The 19,636-nt window shown below is 40.4% G+C and overlaps 1 protein-coding gene across 6 annotated transcripts in view; it reads left to right on the forward strand.

The window, feature by feature from the left end:
- INO80D (INO80 complex subunit D) overlaps nt 1–11,531 on the forward strand; it is a 45,450-nt gene extending 33,919 nt beyond the window's left edge. For 4 of the 6 annotated variants that reach the window (XM_085066233.1, XM_085066235.1, XM_085066234.1 and 1 more), the window contains one exon: nt 97–11,531. The gene's annotated coding sequence lies outside the window, so the exon portion shown is untranslated. The remainder of the gene's footprint in view (nt 1–96) is intronic. The other 2 variants (XR_014853443.1, XM_085066236.1) reach the window with 2 other exon arrangements.
- The last annotated feature ends 8,105 nt before the right edge of the window (nt 11,532–19,636 follow it).

Raw genomic sequence — 19,636 nt, forward strand, 5'->3', positions numbered from 1 at the left:
CCATTAGCATCTGGTGGAAAGTTTTCCAGTGGGCAGAAGTCTCTTGATTTTTTTTTTTTTTTTTTAATTTTTTAAAATTTACTTTATTTTCCAAAGGTAGCATCTGGCATGGACAACTTGGCTGCACACATTGATTTGAGAATAGTGCACTGAAGTCCTAAATCAAGATCATGATTCAAGGATGAGTTTGGCAGTTTCTTGAAATAGTCTCTTGACCTCCTCTGTGTGCGTGTGTGTGTTTGGGGTGCAGGGAGCAGTGATTCCTTTTCTTCTTTTGTTGAACAAGTGGGAGTTGTCCTCTTCCAGAACTGGTCACTGTTCTTACTGCATGCTGATTTTTGGGGTTTTTTATGATTTGTAATTCATTGAGTAGCAAAGGGATCAGTTGTCTGGTTGCCCATAAACTTGAAGGCTGATATGAAGTTAGCCCAGGAAAAAAAAGAGATAAACAGAAGGATTGAAATACAGATCATGGATTAGTGAAGATTCCTGTGAGAAATTCCCTTCTTTGCTGAATTACTGTGGCCTTGTAGCATTGATGATTTGCCTTTTTAAGTGTGTCTTTGTCCAGAACTCTTTGCCTGACAGGCTGACAGGAATTTCCCAGCTGAAACAGGAAGAATTAGGTTGGTATTCTGCCCATCCACACAAGTCTAGTTCAGACCCATTGTAAGTTTCAAATGGATGCATTTTTCACAATATGTCTAACTAGTGAGACTTCCTTTGATAGTTTTTAATCCCCTGAGAGCCATATAATTTTTTTGACACTTGTAGGGTTTGGTGCTCTGTGTGGGAAGCTGAATGTATGTAAGGAGCTAGCAGGTGCCTATCAGCAGTCATAGCTAACTAAAAGAGAAATCACTAAAGCGAAATAGGTAAGAATTCCTTCTGTCTGCAGGATGGTTTTGTTTGTACTGATCACCTGCTAACAATAATACTCACTCTTTGGTAGTAATTCCAGTTCCTAAAGAAAGGGGTCAGCTAGGTTCTAGATTCTTTAAAATTATTATTATTTAATTTTATGGTTTTTAATCCAAGAGGTAATAGCAGCAGAAATTCTGAGGTGTTTACCTGCATCTCCTTATCAAGAAGGAATTTGCTTGTGACTCTATAGGGCTCAAACTTGCTACTGTATTCTGACTTTTACTGTAAAAGTAGCTCCTATTTAACATAATAAGTCTCTACTCTTCTTGGTTTGTTTCAGAGATGCAGATGAGAGAAAACAGAAAATTCTACACTTCTGTCTTTTACTGTAGATGATGAATTTTATTCTATCTTACAGTAAAAAGTCTTACCTGAGTGTATTCTAGTCTATTTCAGGAAGTTAAGAGAACCAAGCACATGTAATAGGGAGGCCTAATAAACTTTTTGAGTGAAGGATCACTGAATAAAGTTTAGTTGCTATAGAAATTCATTTTGTTAGTAGTCAGGCACACACCAAAATATCTGTCCCAAACCTCTCCTTGCATCTTCCTAAGGAACAGAGATTAAATGGGATAGGTCTTGTGTCTTCTTACTATTGTAGCAATCATACTATCCCTCTTTTCTTGAATTATCTGTCCTCTTTAAATATAAAAGAGTATGGATACTCATATGTCCTTTTCTGAAATTGCAAGTGTATGTGGGTGGAAGAAAAAAAAAATTCATGCTTCTGTTGTTATGAAGTCATTATTTCATACTTGGTAAAATAGATCTTAATAATATAAGCAGAGTATTTTAAGGTGGTGATTTAAATATGTTTGTAACACTTATATGTTTTTAAATCACATAAAAAGTTTAATTGAAGCCTATGAAATCCTGCTTGTGATTGTCCTGCTGATTGAGGAATGCCCAGTGGTATTGTGAATGAGGCAAATCTGACAAGGCTTTTATTTATTTTTGTATTATGTTACCCATACTTTGTTGAGGAGACAACTGTTTGATTTGCAGATGATTTTCATTGTGTTCATATACCTTCTTCAATGCGTTGGAATGTCTGACTGAAAAAGAGTGGAGAGCTAGTATACCAAATTCTTTAATCTGCATGTGTATTCATGTAATTTTAGAGGGTGTTAATTTCTATGTATTGGTTTCAGGACTTTGGTCTTGAAATGGTTCTTGTGCCCATCAAACTTCTAATGAAGCTGCAGCTAGTGCAGAGTATATTTGTCCCACATCACAGTTCTCTTTCTTAGCAAATGCTGGGGGGGAAGAGAGGGTAGGAACTGAGAGCCAAGTTCTGCTTGGTTGTGTTGGTATAAATTAAAGAGGAGCTTTCCAGTCTAAGGTCAAGGTGAGTTTGTACTGGTCTAACTCAGAACAGAACCCAGCTCCTAATCTGTGCATTGATGTAGACAGGGAATTTCAAAAGCTCTCAGAGCTATGCAGGTCCATGATTCCCATTTGAAATCAATGGCCTTTATGTACCTGCACTTCTTTAAAGTAGCTTAGGATATCAACTCTCTTCCCCCACTTAGATTTCAATTTTTGTATATTGCTTGATGACTCTTCCCTGAAAGGTGACTGCGTAACATTTTTTCAATGAGCAAACTAAGTTTGCAATAAAGCTGCACTTTCAAAAATAAACTTCAGTTTGTATACATTTGAAATAGGAATCCCTCTGTCCTGTCTAACACAGTGTTCTGAAACGGGCCACCACTCTTGCCTTTTCCTGGTTCACCACTCATTTTTTCACTGCCACCAATTTCATGGCTACATGGCTACCAAGCAGTTACGGGTCTTGATCTTAGCTTTACAAGGTGGATCATTCCAGGTGGGCTTCTACACCCACACAGCCTGTTGACTTCAGTGCATCAGTGTCTTGCTGTTGGATGCGAGAGATCCAATTGAGAGGTATGTGCAGTCAGAGATACTCCGTACCTCTTCCTCTGGGAAATACTGCAGGCCAGGTTAAGGTAATCCTCGAGGCTGTTATTTATACAGTTCCCAAGTAGAATCCATGCTCCCTCACAAATGTTTTTGAGTATCAGCTCTTACAGCAATTAGCACTCTCGTCACCCCTTCACCAAAGAGCCAGTGTAGCAATTTCAGATGCTCGATACCTGTTGAGCCCTTTATGTGTTGACAAATGGAATAAGGCTAGTTGAAGCTAATAGTTAATTTCTTTCCGTAATATTGGAGTTTTAAGGAATGAAAAAAATTAGACAGAGAATATAATTTACGTTATTTTGGCAATAATAGGACCTCAGTCTCAGTATAAAAGTACTTAATGCGAGATGAATTTTGACAGTGTACAGAGGCTTATCAGGAATAGCTTCATGCTCTCTGGGTGTGTAAGACGTTCTTTAAGACACACTTTGATGTTTCCTTTCACCTAGGAAGACTTTACACCAACTTTGAGGGGAACTATATGCACTTAGCTCAAAGATGATTTGTTCTTTGGCTTCATAATTATTATGATACAAGAAAAGATGCATCATTTTGTCTCCTCCTGCCTACCAGTTTCTCCAGGTTCCTGCTTAGATCCCTTCTCGTTAGTAGCATGCTTCTCCCTATGGTTGAGCATAAAAGGTTTAAATTGATAATGCTGAGAAGTAGCACAGTTGCAGGTCTGCCTCAGGCACTGTGGAGAAAATGGCAACAGCTAGATTTCCAACTGAAATAGGGATTTGCAGTTCTCATTTGGAAAGCATTGAAAGCCCTGAGAAGCTTATCACCTGCTAGGCAAAAATCAGAGAAAAGAAATTGTCAAAGGAGAATTGTACCTAGTGGCAAAGAGAAGCCAAGGGGAAGGTTTGGTTTTTTTTTTAAAAGGAAGATGAGTATTGAAAAATTAGGATATTCTGTTGTGAGCTGCCGCTGGCTTTAGAAGTATGGCCAAGGCAAAAGACCTGGGATTGAACCTGCAAACCAGTAGCCAAATTCAGTTTGAAGCTTCGTTTTGCAGTTACCACATTTAAATACAGTCTGGGATTGAATCTGCTTGCCAAGAAAGTCTTGCAAAGGTGTACAGTAAACAGTGGGCACATTTCTTCCGTGAGAAGCTGGCCCTGGTAGCTACCTAGGCTGCTTCTGAACTCAGCTCCTCCCCGAGCTCCTGCAGCCTCCTTGCTGCTGCGTTTCCCTGTAGGCATTGTCAGGCCTCCAAGGGTATTTCTCCCTTCTTTGTGCTGCAGTGAGCTAAATCCACTCATGAATTCTCCAACGGTATGAGCCTTTGGGCAGAGAGAAGGGAAAAATTTTTAGCCAGCTACCTGCAGTTAACCTTTCAAGACTTGAAGGGCACAGAATGGTGGCAGGAGTTGCTTTCAGCTGACAAACAATAGAAAAGTTACTTGCAGTGATCTTCTGCAGTGAGACATTTGTGTGGATGTCTGGGCAGCTTCCCTGATGGAACTGGTGTAATTTTTCTTTTGTATTTTTACATGTGAAGGAGTCTCTTGTGCAGACCTGTTGCAAGGTCCACTGGTAGCAGAAATAGTAACTGAAGGAATAGTTTGGGGTTCATGTGCTGGCCAGATCTTTAGGTCTTTCTCACCTTCTGATCCACGAGGTCTTTCTGATCTTTTGGGTAACATTTAATGATGGGGATTTGTGGGCTACTTCTTGTACCTCCTTTGTTTCCTTCCACTCTGCATTCTTCATCATTCTTGCTTCTATTTTCCCATTCTCAGACACTTCTCCAATGTAACTTATGCTGGCTGGTGAAGTCTTCCATGGTTCTGAGCAAATCTGACTATAAAAAAGGAGAAGAGATTCCTGTAATCCATAACATACATTTTGAAGCTAGAATGACAGTGCAATAGATCAAAGTATTTCTCAGAGCAGTGAGTCAGGAGATGTTTCACAGGATGCTAATATGTCAAGAACTAGATGCTGAGGGTGCAACATTGATCAAGTGGGTGCACACACTAGCAGTGAATATACAGGCATTTTTATCAAGAATTTACCTTCTCAGAAGTTCCTCTTTTTTTGAGGTGTGTATGATTAGGAAGTCAAAAATCAAAATTTAAATTGTTTTTTCTTAATATGCACAAGCCCAAATAAAAGTAAGGAGGGTTGGTCACAAGAATCTGTATTTGTATTCACTTGGCTTAAACTTGGACTTTAGGAGAGGTCTGGTCATAAGAGACCTTAGTTTTACCAGATAAAGTTTCAGGCTTGTCTCTAAAACTAGACAAAAATACTTTTTTTGGGAAAGAAAAGTTTGGGGGAGGAGAAGGAGTTTGAAAAGATGCATCTTAGAGCAATTTTCTCACTTGTGTCTTTAGCCTCTTTTTAAAAAACTCAAACAGTAAGTGACTATTTTCCCTTTGCTGTTCTTATATTTACGGTTGTTGAGTTCTTCGCTTTCCCATGTTTTACTCTGCATTCATATGCTCCTTCTCTAGCTACTATGGAATGAGGTAATGTAGTGGAAGCATGAAAGGACAAAGTGAGCATAGCTGTAAGCTGACAGCAGTAGCTGGAGAAGGCTTTCTTTATCTGTCTCCTTGAAGTAAGTGTTGGCATCTTTTCAGTCTACTCTAGGTCATAGAATTTGGTCTGGAAGTGAATAGGATGAATCTTGGGCTTTTGACCATAAAACTGTACGTAACGTAGAAAAATGCATTCTTCCTACTCTTCCTCTTGCTGGTCCCTCAAACACACACACACAGTGAGATGTCCAGAGTTACCCACGTGTTGACCACATAGGCATGTTGAACTTGGTCCAGTCATGCTAATGTTTAACCTGCTTTCTGTCGTTGTCAGCTGGTGCCCACGGAGATGAGCTGTGGATAGGTAATGTTCCCAGGTATCCTCTGGAAAACTTTAACTTTGGTGCAGATTGCTCTGATGTAGCTAACTGCGATGGCATTGGCTTCTACCTTGGAGTGGACTGATTTACCCTGAAATGGCTCTCTAACCTGCGTCTTAAACAGTGTAGTTGGTTCTGGTGCAAATAGATTCAGTCTGAAGTGATGGACATTTTGATTCTCATGCAAAATAGTTACATCCTACCAGAAGGGGTTGAACCAGTTTCTCTGAACAGTGATGACCTTCACTGTACAGTTTTGGGTATGTCTCAGGGATTCCTTGTGGAAATAAGGGCAGTTAACAAAAAAAAAAGAAAAAAAAAAGAAAAAAAAAAAGAAAAAGTAAATAGTTTTAAAAGTAAATAATAATTTAAGGTAGAGCGTCACCTAAGTGAGAGCGCAAGAAGGAGAAATCTTTGTTCAGTTTTATAGTCAATGGTGTCTGGCTTACAGACTCTTTCTCTTCTCGGGGCTCTCATCTCAAGTTCAACATACAGAATCTTTTTCATCACGCTCAGCTTTAAACTTTTTATTTAAAGATACCCTTCCCCAATGAGCTTTCAGAATACTTATTGTAGATTTTAAGAGAAATGGTATATTAATTTATGCTATTAACATCACCTCATAAATTATAAGTTTTATACTAAAGCTGTATTGAGTGTAATGAATTATGTTGCATATGTGTTTTTAATAGCTATAAAATTATATACAAGCTTTTTTGGAAAAACAAACTAGTGAAGCACCTTTTTACACTGGATCTTTGCCGTGTCAAGGTGTACAGCTATTCTTTGCTACCTTGCAGATATCTATATCTATATATAGATATATATATAAATAAAATGGTATCCTGTATCAACAAGTATAGAACTCTTTTTAACCCTTATATTACTGTTCCTATAACTCTTTTTAAATTTTGAGTGTTACATTCTGCAATAATTTATCTGTGGTTTGTACCTATGATTAGAAATTTAGTTACAGGGTAAATAGATCAAATTTAAAAATCCAACTACTGTAGCTGGGAGTTGTGAACCAAGTTTGTAAGACCTTTTCTTTTTTTTAATGTATTTATTTCCAGTTAGCTCTGTGAGTTGGAATTTGAAAAGTTGGAACATTAGGCATCTACAGTGTCTTATTCAGGAATTTTTCCCCTCCTTTCCTCACAAAGGAATTCCCACTGTGACTTACAAATAGAATTAGACTGCTTGTGTGCATGTATGTATTATATATACACACAAAAAATATGCATTGGGGGGGGATGTATGTGCGATATGAATGTGTATATTGTATGTAGGTCATAGTTTTGTAAAGAGAAAAGTAGTCAAGAGGTGATGGAATGTATTGTAGAAATGTGATTATTTAGTAGGGGGTTGTTATGTCCTCACTGTTGTGTAAATAACTGAAACTCTCTACTATATAATCTTCTGTTATAAGGCTAACTCTGATATCATGTCAATTTTACTGTTTTTCAAATGAATTGCTTTGAGCCCTGTTTAAAATGCCATGAAAATACCAAGCTCCCAAAGACAGCCTTTAAACAAAACAAATGGGGAAGGAGGAGTGATAGAAGAAATTAGTTTTTCAGGAGAAACTGAATGGGAAAGTTTGCATTCAATGGGATGGAGAGGCATGAGAATTGCTCTATCTTTGTAAAGTAATACCTGAATCTCCTATGGTCTGACTTGGAAAATGCCATCAATCAGTGTACTTGTGTTTTCCAATTAGATTGTAAGGGGTACTGTTTGTGGAGTGAGGAAATCCATTCCATAAAAGGATCTTGTCTTCAAAGTAGTTTTTTTTTCTCTCCTGAGGATCTTTGTGTATCTCAATTTTGTCCCAAAATTGCTGTTGTGGGATTGCAGAACAAAATATGCATTCAGTCAAGGGAGTTTCACTCAGGCTGTGAAATTCTGAATTTGATTGTGATCGCTTACCTTTTTTTTGTAATTGGAGAAGGAAGGTTTCTTTATGGGAGCTCCTACTTGAAATTGTAAGAAGTCAGAAGCATTCTTACAGATTGGCTTACTCTTCGTACTGTTCTATTTAGGCTGGAGAAAGTTACCTAATCGTTATTTATTCATACAGTATCACTTTTAAGTATGATAGTCTTGGTGACTTTAAAAACCTTTTTAGAAAAACAGAGCTTCCAGTATTAAATAGAAATTTGAAATTTTTTGCAAATTTTTGTTTTATATTCCCCTTCATATTATGTTGATACCCCCCAGGCATCCCTTTCCTTTTCCCCACAATTTGTTTCTGGCACATATGCATATAGGCAAAAGAATAGGGAGGTGGAAGTTGTCAGAGGCCTTTTCTGCTGCTTATTTGGTGGTAATGGGAATTGGGAGCATAAATCTTTATGCCTTTATGGAGGAGAGTAGACCCATTTTTGGGTATACCTGTACAGAGAGATATATCTGTATATGAGATAATGGTAGCATTTTGCTGAATGTGGACTTGCCCTCATGATGTACAATAAATATGTATGAATGCAATCTATCTAAATCTATATATACATGCATACAGATTTATAGATGGAATATACCTTGTATCACACACCTGTACATTAGCTGTAACAAGAATAAGTGTGTGAGCTAGAGAGGGACTATCCACATAACCTATGTGCAACAGGTAAGCACTTGTGCCAGACAAGTTGTTTTAAATTCTTCTGAGGTGTCTGGATGACTCAGAGACTGATCTGAGCTTGGTCACCATTGGTTTATGTTTCCTCAGCCCTCACAGTGGAGTTTCCTTGCTATGTCTCTGCTTTTGTTTTATATTAAGTCTCGTTGAGGCCGCTTGCAATGCCAACTTCTTCTGCTTCTCTGCTCCATTGCCTCCATTCCAGCTCCTCCTTGTTCCCTGCATCTCTGCAGTTTCTCTTGCTAGCAGCAATCTGCTTTAATGGCCCAATCCAGCTCTGCTTATGCATTAGGGAAATTCTCTTGGTGACTGGAGTAGTAGCTGAATTGGGCCCTGAGCACCTGCTTGAACTTAAGCGAACTTCCCCAGCAATTCAATTGTGATTCAGTAGGACTGTGATTGATTTGCAGATGAATACAAACTTTTCATGGAACCTGATGCAAAGCTTCCTAGTGTATTAAAAGGTTAACCCAGCATCATATTTAAATGGTCAAAATGAGAAAACTGCATCCACCAAACACTACCTCCCAGTTTTCAACCCTAGGGAGAAAAAAGAAGTTTGGTTTGTGTTTCTCATAACACAGGCAGTAAGCAGAAGGCAGCCTTGTGCTCTGCTCTGAGCAATGAGGGTGTCATCAAACATATTAAAAGAAACACAGTTTGTTACACTTTACCATAAAACAGATTTTAAAATGGAGTGCAGAGTTGACCATTAACATGCTAGCACTTTGCATCTAATTGTGTATTGGGTGATCTTGCTTATGCAAGTAAATTGTGGGCTTAAGTGTTTTATTTTCTGTTTTCTGGCTAAATGGAGCTTCTATATCCTTTTAGCAGAAAGCAGCTGTCAGCAACCTGCTCAGTCACATTGAAGTGCTGTGTAACTTAGGCTTCAGTTTCAGTGGAGAATGCTGCTCCAGTTCTGTCATGGAGCCATACCGGATTCCATGTTTTCAATATGGCTATGACACAATTTTTCTTGGCCACAATTCAGCCATGGAATTTTGTCTTCCTTGCATTTCTGTTAGAAAAAGGTAACTGGTGTACCGTTCCATCTGAGCTTTCATGCAATCATACACAATTTCTATAATACATATGTTGGGGCGTGTGTATGGGTATGTCTGTGTACTGCGTGTGTATCATAGAGATTTATACGCACACGCCTATTATGCTATTTCAGTTTATGTATGTGGAGAATGTACCTGTTGGTTATCTCCTGATATATACTCATGCATACGTATATTAAATATGTATATAGAGTATAGATGTTTTGCATATACATATGTATATGTTATGAACCTTGGTTGGCAATTTCTTTCCACACATTTTTTGCAAATTGCTGTCCCTTATGACTTATTTTCACTGAAGCTGCATTATATAGAAGAAATGGAGAAATGTGTTATCAAAGTTTTTTTATTTTAAAAAGGAGACTTTTAATTATCTAAAGCCATTTGTAATTGTCTTGAATTTTTACTAGAAGGGTTGTTATTTTAAAAAAGAAAAGAAAAAGAAAAAAAAAGGAAATGAAAAAACAAAAGCAAGCAGACAAGCCCTTACTCCCACCATTGTTTAGGTGAATATAAGAAAGAAATGGAAACACAAGTTTCTAAGTATTTATTTCTTTCAGGTGTTTCTGAGGCATACAGTAATTGCATTCTGCCCCATCCCCCTTTTGTCCAATTATAGTTAATGATTCATGATTTCTTTTACACAGCTTTTTCCTTCATTTCTTTCGTAAATCATTGTTCACCTCCTACATTCAATAGTACTTATATCACTAAGGAGATTTCATGTCCTTCTGTCCTTTTTAGGAGAAATACCAGTGCATCACTATTGTGTTTCATTTTAACATACTTTGTGGAGGATGGATGTTTTTATTGAAGATGTCTGTAACCCGTCTAACTTATTTAATGTGAGGAGCCTTCATTGGAATCTATCGTCTGTTTGTTTCCAACAAGTTCAAGTTTCTGCAACAGTTTTTCACCAACATGTTAAATAATTCCCTTCTCATTTTATGCCTGAGGTTTTAAAATTTGAGTTTATTGTTGTGGGTTTGTTTTTTGGGTTTTTTTCCCTCCAATTCCCAAAAATGTTTATCTGCAAGTGGAGCAAAACAGATGCCAGAAGCTCAACCAATATCCTTTTTGCAGTTAAGGGTTAATATATTTATCCTAGACTTAATAAAAGAAGGTGGCAAATGGACAATCTGAAGTGCTTAGAGGGAATGCTCTCTCTTTTTAAGGCTGTCTCCAAGAAGTTTGTGTTTGGTGTCATTTTAAAGGTAGCTTGATCATGCTTTGATATCAGAAACAGCCTTGTAACAAAGAGCCTCATACAGTTGTTCGGTCACTAGAGTTTAAAATGTAAACAAGTTGCAGTGGGAAAGCAAAGGTGAGGCAGTGTATTTTGAACCAGTGAATTGTAGCTTGCAAACGTACCTGATTTTGAAGTAACTGCATGGTAGCAAGGATTAGCAGTCTCTTACACCCCTTCCTTCTCCCCTCCCATCCCTGACACATGTGTTCAGCATACCGTACATTGGGAAAAATAAACAACTTCCTCCAGCAACGCTAATCCACTTAATGACTGCTTAAAGGGAACATACAAACGGGCATTGCCGCGTCCCGTCTCACGCTATTAGCTGGAAGACTGGCTAATGCGCACAAACAGCCCAGCCCAGGTTGCTGCTGTGGATGTGTCACTTTTGGAGAGCGTGGGGCATGGAGGTGCCCGAGAAGAAGGGTCCTTTCCTTAGGGGTCCCTGGCAGCAATGGCAACTCGCACCACTGCTTCTAGTGCTGGAGGCTCACGGACAGCATTCCAGGGGCGGGGAGGAAAGCTTGTGTTTGTACTTTCCCTTTAAATAGGAAAGGTTGGCTCACATGTTCCTCATATTTCTCAATGAATGTACTGTATTACCATTTAAAAAAAAAATCAATTAAATGAGAATAGATTGGTCTCCTTTTGTTATCTGGTCCTTGTTTAATTTGTTTAAGGGTTTTTGTATACAAAAGTTTACATTTTTATGTATATTTTTCTTGTGTAAAAACTGATGTAATATGTGTATAAAACACTGTATGTATTATCTGTATATAGTGTGACAAAATGATTTTCTTTCTTTCTTTTGGATGTATTAATAAATCTTGCTGTGAAGTAGCTGTGTTTACTATGATGAAACCCTCTTCTCCTAGCCATTTTGCTAAGTCCAAGATGTATGGATATTGCCCAGGATGAAATCTACTCTATAAAGTGATTTTTTTTTTTTTTTCATTTAAAACATATCCTAAGTACAGTTATTAAACTGTCCTTTCCTTAGATTGCTGTAGAGTCTGATTTGGCTCTTGTTTATTCTCTGTTGTTTTCTAATGACATTAGCTAATTAGTTTTGCAAACAACCCGGGGTCTTCAGTCTCAGTCCTGATTCTAATTATAGTGCTTTCTAGCTCTGGCTCACTGGTCTGGAGATCAGATCTTCTTCATCCTGTTTTCTGGTTTGAGGAAGTATAATTTAAGGTGTATAGAATAGAATCTTCTCATGTATGTTATGTTTTTTGAGATACAAAAATATACATACCGGCTTCATCAACAAAACTGGTTAAGTTGGGAGTTTGATAACTAGCATGTGGATGAGAAATGATGGTTGCTGAGGTGCTGTGGGGCTCTGGCCAGCTCTCGGGCAGGCTTGCCAGGCCAAGGTGTGGATATGACCTACGTTGGTCAGACACTGGCAATTGCCACTGCCTTGTTTTGGACACAGCTGCTGTTTGTGCCACTGTGCTGTGGCTGGTGCCAACAGGAGTGTCTTGGCTGGCACTGCCCTTCCAGGTTGAGCTCCCAGAGTGGCTTTTCCACAGTACCTTGAAGGATGTCCTCTCTTTGGACAGAACAACGCCTTGGCCACTTCGCAGTAAGTAGATGGCTGCTGCGTCTCCCTCTCACCATTTGTTTTGTGAAGTCTTTTGTCTCTGCCTTCTGACATGAGGGTTTGTACTTCCACTGGTGTTTGCTTTGCTTGTCTTCATCTCCAGTGTGTTTGAGGTTGTGACTTGAGAGGCAGCAGTTGTGTCCTTGGTGAGACCATCTCCCAGGTTCTGTTTTTCATTAGCAGTCTGACCTGGTCATCGAAGTAACAACCAGCAGAGACTGATGAGAGAGAGATTCACTAATTTGACTTTTCTTTTAATGAACAGTCGCCCAGCTATACTAGACAGTGTAATTAGGGCAGCATTTCACAGTACCTGGTTGTAATTCAGGCTGTGGGGTAAGTAGTCAGTGAACAGGGTAGTCTTTTATGCCAACATGTGCTGCAAAGGTTTCGTGGCAAAGATGAAACTGTGCTTTAATACCTTGTGTTCCTGGGAGATGGGAGTACACTGAGAGTGTTGCATCCAGACCTTTGTCAAGACAGAGCGATGACAGAAAAGAACATATGCTGAAAGTCAACATAGGGAGAGTGCAGCAGTATAAGTTCAGTGCAATATGGCTCCAGAAAATCTACCCCAAGCTTGTCCTTTCTAGGGAATTCTCAAGGTTATGGGCCTGAGGCATTTAGACACTCCGGGGGTAATAGTGATGAGACAGTTCTGGGCTGTTACTGATGCAGTTCTAGCTGTGTGTGTAGATACTACAAAGCTGATCCTTCAAAGTGCTCCATCTCAAGTAGCACTCAAAATGGCAAGAGGAGGACTTGATTCTCATGGAGAAAATAGTTATTTAAAATCTGCTTTTAACAAAACAGCAAAAGTAAGTTGCTGTCTGGTGTAAGATTTAAGGCTGCAATGAGGACTAAGAAGGTGGAAGTTAGGAAAATAGGGGCTCTTCCCTGAGGATGACTCCCTGGCAGAAGCAGAGGTGTCCACTCTGGTCCTGAGCTGGCCATTCCTCTGTGGTCTTGATGAGAGATGGATTGAGACTCCTCTGCTGACTAAGGCAGAGACTGACTGATTGACCTGTGGGGTTTTTTTCCCCCACTATTTTCATGAACAACAGATAAATGCTGCTCTTAGAAAATGATTGCATGGCTCTCAGTCTGAAATTTTACAAAAGCAACTGGTCATTGTTCTAGTGCCACATTTCAAAACACAAATAGGTTTGTTTGAAGTATCAATTCAGGAAGAATGTGGTACATTTTTCTTTGTATTTTAATAGTCCTCTCAAGCTCCAACAGTAGCTTTTTAACAGTTGGCAATTATTTTCTCAGGAAAGCTCATTTAGTTTGTACTTGAAAAGCAAGTGACATTTTGTTACAGGAGCAAGTGTTGCTCTGGTATTTGGTGAAGCAATTGGAAAGAGAAACCTTCATTAAATTTGGGAGCTGGCTTCCTGCAGAGGTGAAGACAACCTCTCTCTTTCCCAGCATAGTTACATGTAATTGTCCCATCTGCAGGAAATAATGGGGGCCATCTTCCACAGTTTCCCCTGAAGCCTATGCCCCAAGCATGGGGCTGGTGCTCAGCAGCTTTCAGGTCTGAACTAGTGATACAGGATGCTTGTTTTAAGGGGCTAAGAGGTGAGTGTCATGTTTGCTGGCTTGACGTTCAGCCCAGGAATGCCTGCCTTGTTTTATTGTTACTGCTAATTTATAAATTGTGGAAGGTGCCAGTGAAGAGTCTTGGTACCACTGAATCTAGGGGAAAAAATTGAAGTATTGTGCTAAAAACGTCCCTGAAAGCAAAGTAGCTTTGATATTCAGGTGCATTCTTGTGCTTCTGCAGGGGAACAGTGGTTCAGAAGTTCTGTGTCTGCATCCAGTACCTCCCTTGACAGATATCCTCAGGACCAAGAGACTCTTGTTCACCCCTCACATCTCATTTGTGATGGCCAGCACAGCCACTAGTGTGGAGGAGAGTCCTGCAATGTAAACTCAGTCTGGCTCTGATTGTTTCTGCTTAGCTTGTGCACCAGCTTCAGGTTCCTGCCTGTTCCAAGTGTTTACTTTCAAACTGTGCGACTCTTGGTGGAAAAACCTCCTTGTAATCAGCCAGCCCCAGGGCACTCCTGCAAATCTGATTTCTAGGGCCCTACTGCGGTGCCTGCCAGGCAGCTGATGCTGGCTGGGCAGCTGATACAGCCCTAAATGCTGTCACATAGAACAGTGCTTTTTCACAGCTCCCTTGTGTTCAGCAAGCCCATGTTTCCTGGGAGGGTGTCATGGACTTCAAACACTTCCAGCTTCTCCATTGCAACTGTGCTGGATGTAGTGATGGCCCTTTGCAGCAGAAGAGAAAGTGCTCTGGTGAGAGGGGAGAGGCTCTTCCCAGCTGCAGAGCAGTGCCATGAGCCTGTGCTGTGACCCCAAGGAGGACAAAGTCTTGTGTGGAGGACAGCTGACATCTGATGTGGCACCTTCCCCTGTCTGCCTTGTCGTTCATCAGAGCATCTACAGCACAACAGTGTATGGCTCATGCTAAAAAGAATTTCACAGATGAAAATAATCCTGTTTTTTGTAGGGTTTTAAGTGTGCTGAAACCTTTCTCCTCAAGCTGTGGCTTTCTTGCACCAAGGCTTTATGTGTGCTGATAGTGGCAGCACTCAGGGAGGAATGCATTGGATTCAACTCCAGCTGAAGGGGTAGCAACAACTCTTCCTCAGCCAGCTTGTGCCAAAGCATCAGCAAGAACAGAGAGGCTGATTTATGTCAGATCTGGGCCAGTACTCTGCCAAGGTTTGATTTCAAGCTGTGAGTCTCAGTTGCAATACTGCCACATTGGCAGAGCTCGTCCACATTTGTGCCAGTGAAATTAGTGCAGAACCAAACCCTGGAATTGTTCACAGATATTTCCCAAAGTGACTGTTGTTGCCATTTCCACATAGGACATGTGGTACATGATTGCAGCTTCCCTGTATCTCTCCATGGTGGTGCAAATCCCTTTCAGTGTTAGGAGACCTGCCTGAGTTCCAGAGGCATTAAAATTCTTTAAACCAGTTTTGGGCAAGTCTTCAAACTAACCTTTGTTGGATTTCATTTTCCATTTGCTGGGGAAAAATGGTCTTTGCCATCACGCTATTAGGATGAACCCAGCTGGGATGGCTAGAGAGGTTCAAGGCATGATTCTTTAAGTGCCTGGAAGGATATGGATGGGTGAAATCCAAGACACCCATCTTCATGGGGTTCTTCTCTGCATGTTCCTGTTTCCTGTTGCTATAGACATTTAAACTTGCTGCCTGAATCAAGAGACAAGTATTAGCATCAGCAGAGGATATCTCCTTAAATGTGTAGTCTTCTTGTGCTCTCAGCAATTTGGATACATTTGCTATGGCTGCTTTAGTAAAGAGCTTTTTTAGTCCAGTTGAGTGTTCAAGTCAGTAAAACCACTTGACTTATATCTGAGAGCATGTCATTATTGGGTTTTTGTTGGGTTTGGTTTTTTGTTTTTTTTCCCCAACCAGTTTAATGCCTTGTTTAATCCTGCAGAATTTAATTTTTCTGTTAACCAACATTTGCTCAGTGGAGCCAGCCAGTTTCCTCTGTTAATAATCTCTTTTTTTTTTTTTTCTGTTCTCCCTTGGGTCCTACTGTTTAATATAGGTTTTAGGGTTTTTTTCTCTCCTCCTTTTCTTCCCAGTATTTTGCTCATTCTATGCAATGTTTTTGTCTTGTCCTCTCCATCTCCTTTCCCCTCAGACTGCAACTAAAACTGTTGTTGAAGAGATTCTGGTAAGCAAAATTAGATTCCTAGAACTCAGAATTGTTCCTTGTCAAACCTTATCCTCTTCACTTGTCTCTTTTATCTCTACCAGCTCTGCCCGGGTATGAGACCTTGCTTGGCAGAGCTATTCCTAATATTCCTAATTATGAAATTAGAATCAGGCAAGGTCTCAGTCGGCCTTTTTAAAGATGATGGAGAAGAGGATCTTGACAAACAATCCTAGAAAAATTCACTAAAGCTTCTGTGATATTTTGCTTGTCCTGGTTAGCTGGCTGCCTGTAGCAAATTCTCTGTGATGACATGCCAAAAAGATGATGCCTTTATCAGACACCATTTCCCATTAAAAATGCTTTAAAAGCTACCAGTCCTGCTCATCCTGGTTTGCTGTGATGTTGGCTACTTTCACACAGCCCTGTGCTGTGGGGAGCAAAGTGTTTCACAGAGATCATGCTGTGCCTCTTTGAGTATGTCTCTGGCTTTGGGCAGACTTTGCCCACAGGCAGCACTGATGCCATCTGCCTCTGCCAGGTGACAGAAAACAGGGCTGCTGGGTGGCAGCTTAACTCTCAATTAATTGAATACTTGCAGGCACTCTTTTGCTTAATTTTTCCCCCAGTAACACAGGATATTTATCCACAAGCTTTCTGTCTGTCTCTTCCTGCTTCTTGCTGGATTTTATGACTGGTGCTCTTAACCAATTGCAGAATCCCCATCGGGCGGTCTAAGCTGAGTATGTAAGAGACAAACAATTCATGGATCTTCTAGTGGCTCTAAATATAATCTAAGCTGTACAGAAAATTATGGAGGATATAAGCAGAAAAGAGCCAGTGACTCAGTGTGACTCAATCTGTTCAGAATCAGTGAGTGACACAAAAAGACACTATCTTTCAGTTATCTTTCAGTTCTGGTGCCTGCATGTACTTTGCAAGTCCATCTCACAGGCTGTCCATTGTCCTATGCACCCCAACATCCCTGTGACACCTGATAGCACGGGTCCATCTTCACCATCTCCACCACCACCTTGTACACTCTCTGCTACACATCTCCCTCCTTGTCTTTGTTTTGTCTTTGTGCTGCTCAGTGACTGACTGTCTCTGGTGGACAACCTGCAGATTTTACTTAGACCCCAACTTACAGTGGATCCAACTCTTGCTCACAATTCTCTCTTGTCCAAAGCTCCACTTTGCAGTCCATGCAGCTGTGACAGACAGTTATTTTAATTCTTTTGCTGCCTTATCAGCCCCCCCAGCCCACATTATTCACCCTGTCCTATATGGGTAGCCATCGTGGTGTGAGACTTCCTTTCTGGAAAACTGGTGGGTTTTAAGCATCATGTCCCATCCATTTTTACACTCTGGTCCTGTAATTGAAATGCAGCCTGTGATGCAAAATTCTTAAAATACATCAGAATTATAAAAGAAACTTCCCTTTTTACTTTGGTCATTTTTAATGCCATAAGAACAAATCATCCATATACTTCACAATTCAGCCTTGTTTTCCTTCTGCCTCTTGTTTTTCCACCAGCTGTTTGGGACTTATTCGCAGTGGAAGATGGTGTTCAATAGAAGGGATACACTGATGACAGCAAACAGCTTCAAGCTCTTGCACTTGGAGTATTAAGTTTTATGGCTTTCCCAGCGCTGTAAAACCAACACAGGCTATTTTATTTTTCATTTTGGACATAATTTTCTGTTTATTTTTCTTGCAAGGTTTTATACCAAGATAAGCATTCTCAGAGGTTTTTGTTTACTCTGGGAAAATGGCTTGGCAAAGGAAAATATTACTGTGCAAGACCTGCATTGTGGAATTGCTTATTGGCTGTAATTTTTATGTGAAAGATGCCAGAGTGTTAGCAATCAAGAATTAAGTTTTGTCCTTCTGTTTTCAAACAGGTAATTTGCTAATTATTTACCTAGGGATTGTTCCTTGCTAATGGCCTATCTGAGTTCATGGCATGCTTCTAATAATCCTACTATCATGATCTTGTGCAGGAGAGAAACACTGTTCCCCAGGGTGGAGGTGCAGAATGAAGGCAGTGGTGCTTTCCTCTGCAGTCACCCCAACAGCATGTGGTAGAGCAGGGCCCCAGTGTCTCAAAGGACAGAATCTGATGTTAGCAGTGTTATCTGCAAAGGTGTGTTTGTCCCAGCTGCAGGGCAGGTCCCAGGGGAATGGGTGCCTTCTGAGTTGCTCTCCAGGTGGGAGCAGCCTGCTGGTGGCCACAAAAAACGTGCAGAGTGCTGTCATCACAGACTCAGGCACAGCTAAGGCAGGAAGGACTGTAGGATATTCTTGTTTGAGATTCAGGCTGAATGAGCCTTGCTGGCAGTGGCTCTCCTGCTTCGTCCTGCCATGCCAGAACTACACCCAGATGGAGCTGTGTCTTCCAGACCAGCACCTGTGCCAGTCTGACAGGTCTGTCTGAAGACACCTCAGATGTGTGGTCCCAGCAAGTGTGTGGGAAGTGCTGCACATGGTGTTGGGTCCTGGAAGGAGCAAATAGTGAGAACCCAGGTGGATGGCCACGGGCTCAACAAAGATGCTGCAGTTTGCCGCAGAGGGGGACTTCACCTTGCTCGGTCCATCATCTTTAGTTTTGCATTCCTAGTTTCATTTCATTGCCCAAACTCTGCAAGGAGCAGCTGACCACTGTAAGAGGTTTTTGTAATATAAATATAGCCTGGGTTTTTAATAATCAACCCAAAGTAGTTCGTGTCCTGTGCCAGGTTTATTCCAAAGTGGCCATGACTGAGCTGCCAGAGAGCACCTGGTGGCAATGACAGTGACAGTGTATGACCTGTAGACCTGGGGCTACTGACAAGCACGACAGGGCTCTCAGTTCCAATTGTTCTTTTCAAACCAAGAAATAGCATTCTGCAGTATGTGGTAGAGTCTGTGCAGAGGCTCACATATGCAGAACCAGTGCTCCCCAAATGATGTGAGATAAGGGAGAGCATGGGAAAGTGGAATATCTTTATTACTTTTTTCAAGAGGAGATTCTTTTTCACTTTTCATTTCCTCTTGCATTTCCTTTCTGTATTTGAGCTTTAATATCAGGTTTGATTCTGTCTTTATAGCATTCAGATGAAGGCTTATATATTTCATCAGGATTGTCTCTCTTGTTTTCAGCACTGAAAGTCCCAAACAATATGAAGCAGTCACAGCCCTTTACACATCTGGAGTCCTTTCATCTGCTCCAAAGACACATTTATTCCTATTCACTCTCATTACTTAATTTCCTAAAGAGGCTGCATCTCTTCAGTGCCTGAATGATGTATGTCAAAATGTCTCACTAGGCTCTTCCACTATGTGAAACAGTATATCCCATTTCCAGAGCTGAGGAAATACATTTCCTTCACTTTAGCTCATTATTCTTTACAAAATTGTTTTTCTTCAATTATCCTGACAACCTGGATTTTGACAGCTCCAGACTCACTGGGCGAAGCTCCTGCATCTCTGCAAACATGTTTTTTCCCTTGAGACTTCTCTATCATCTATCATGTTCTTCCTAGGGAGGACCTTTTATTTGGGACTTTTCTTATGTCTGCCATTGGAGGCTGGGTGTCAGCACACAGTTTACAACACTGATCTTGAGGTTTTAAAATACACCTG

The sequence above is a fragment of the Lichenostomus cassidix genome, chromosome 7 (assembly GCF_008360975.1).
Source record: "Lichenostomus cassidix isolate B80296 chromosome 7, HeHo_3.0, whole genome shotgun sequence".
In the NCBI taxonomy this organism is placed as follows: domain Eukaryota; kingdom Metazoa; phylum Chordata; class Aves; order Passeriformes; family Meliphagidae; genus Lichenostomus; species Lichenostomus cassidix.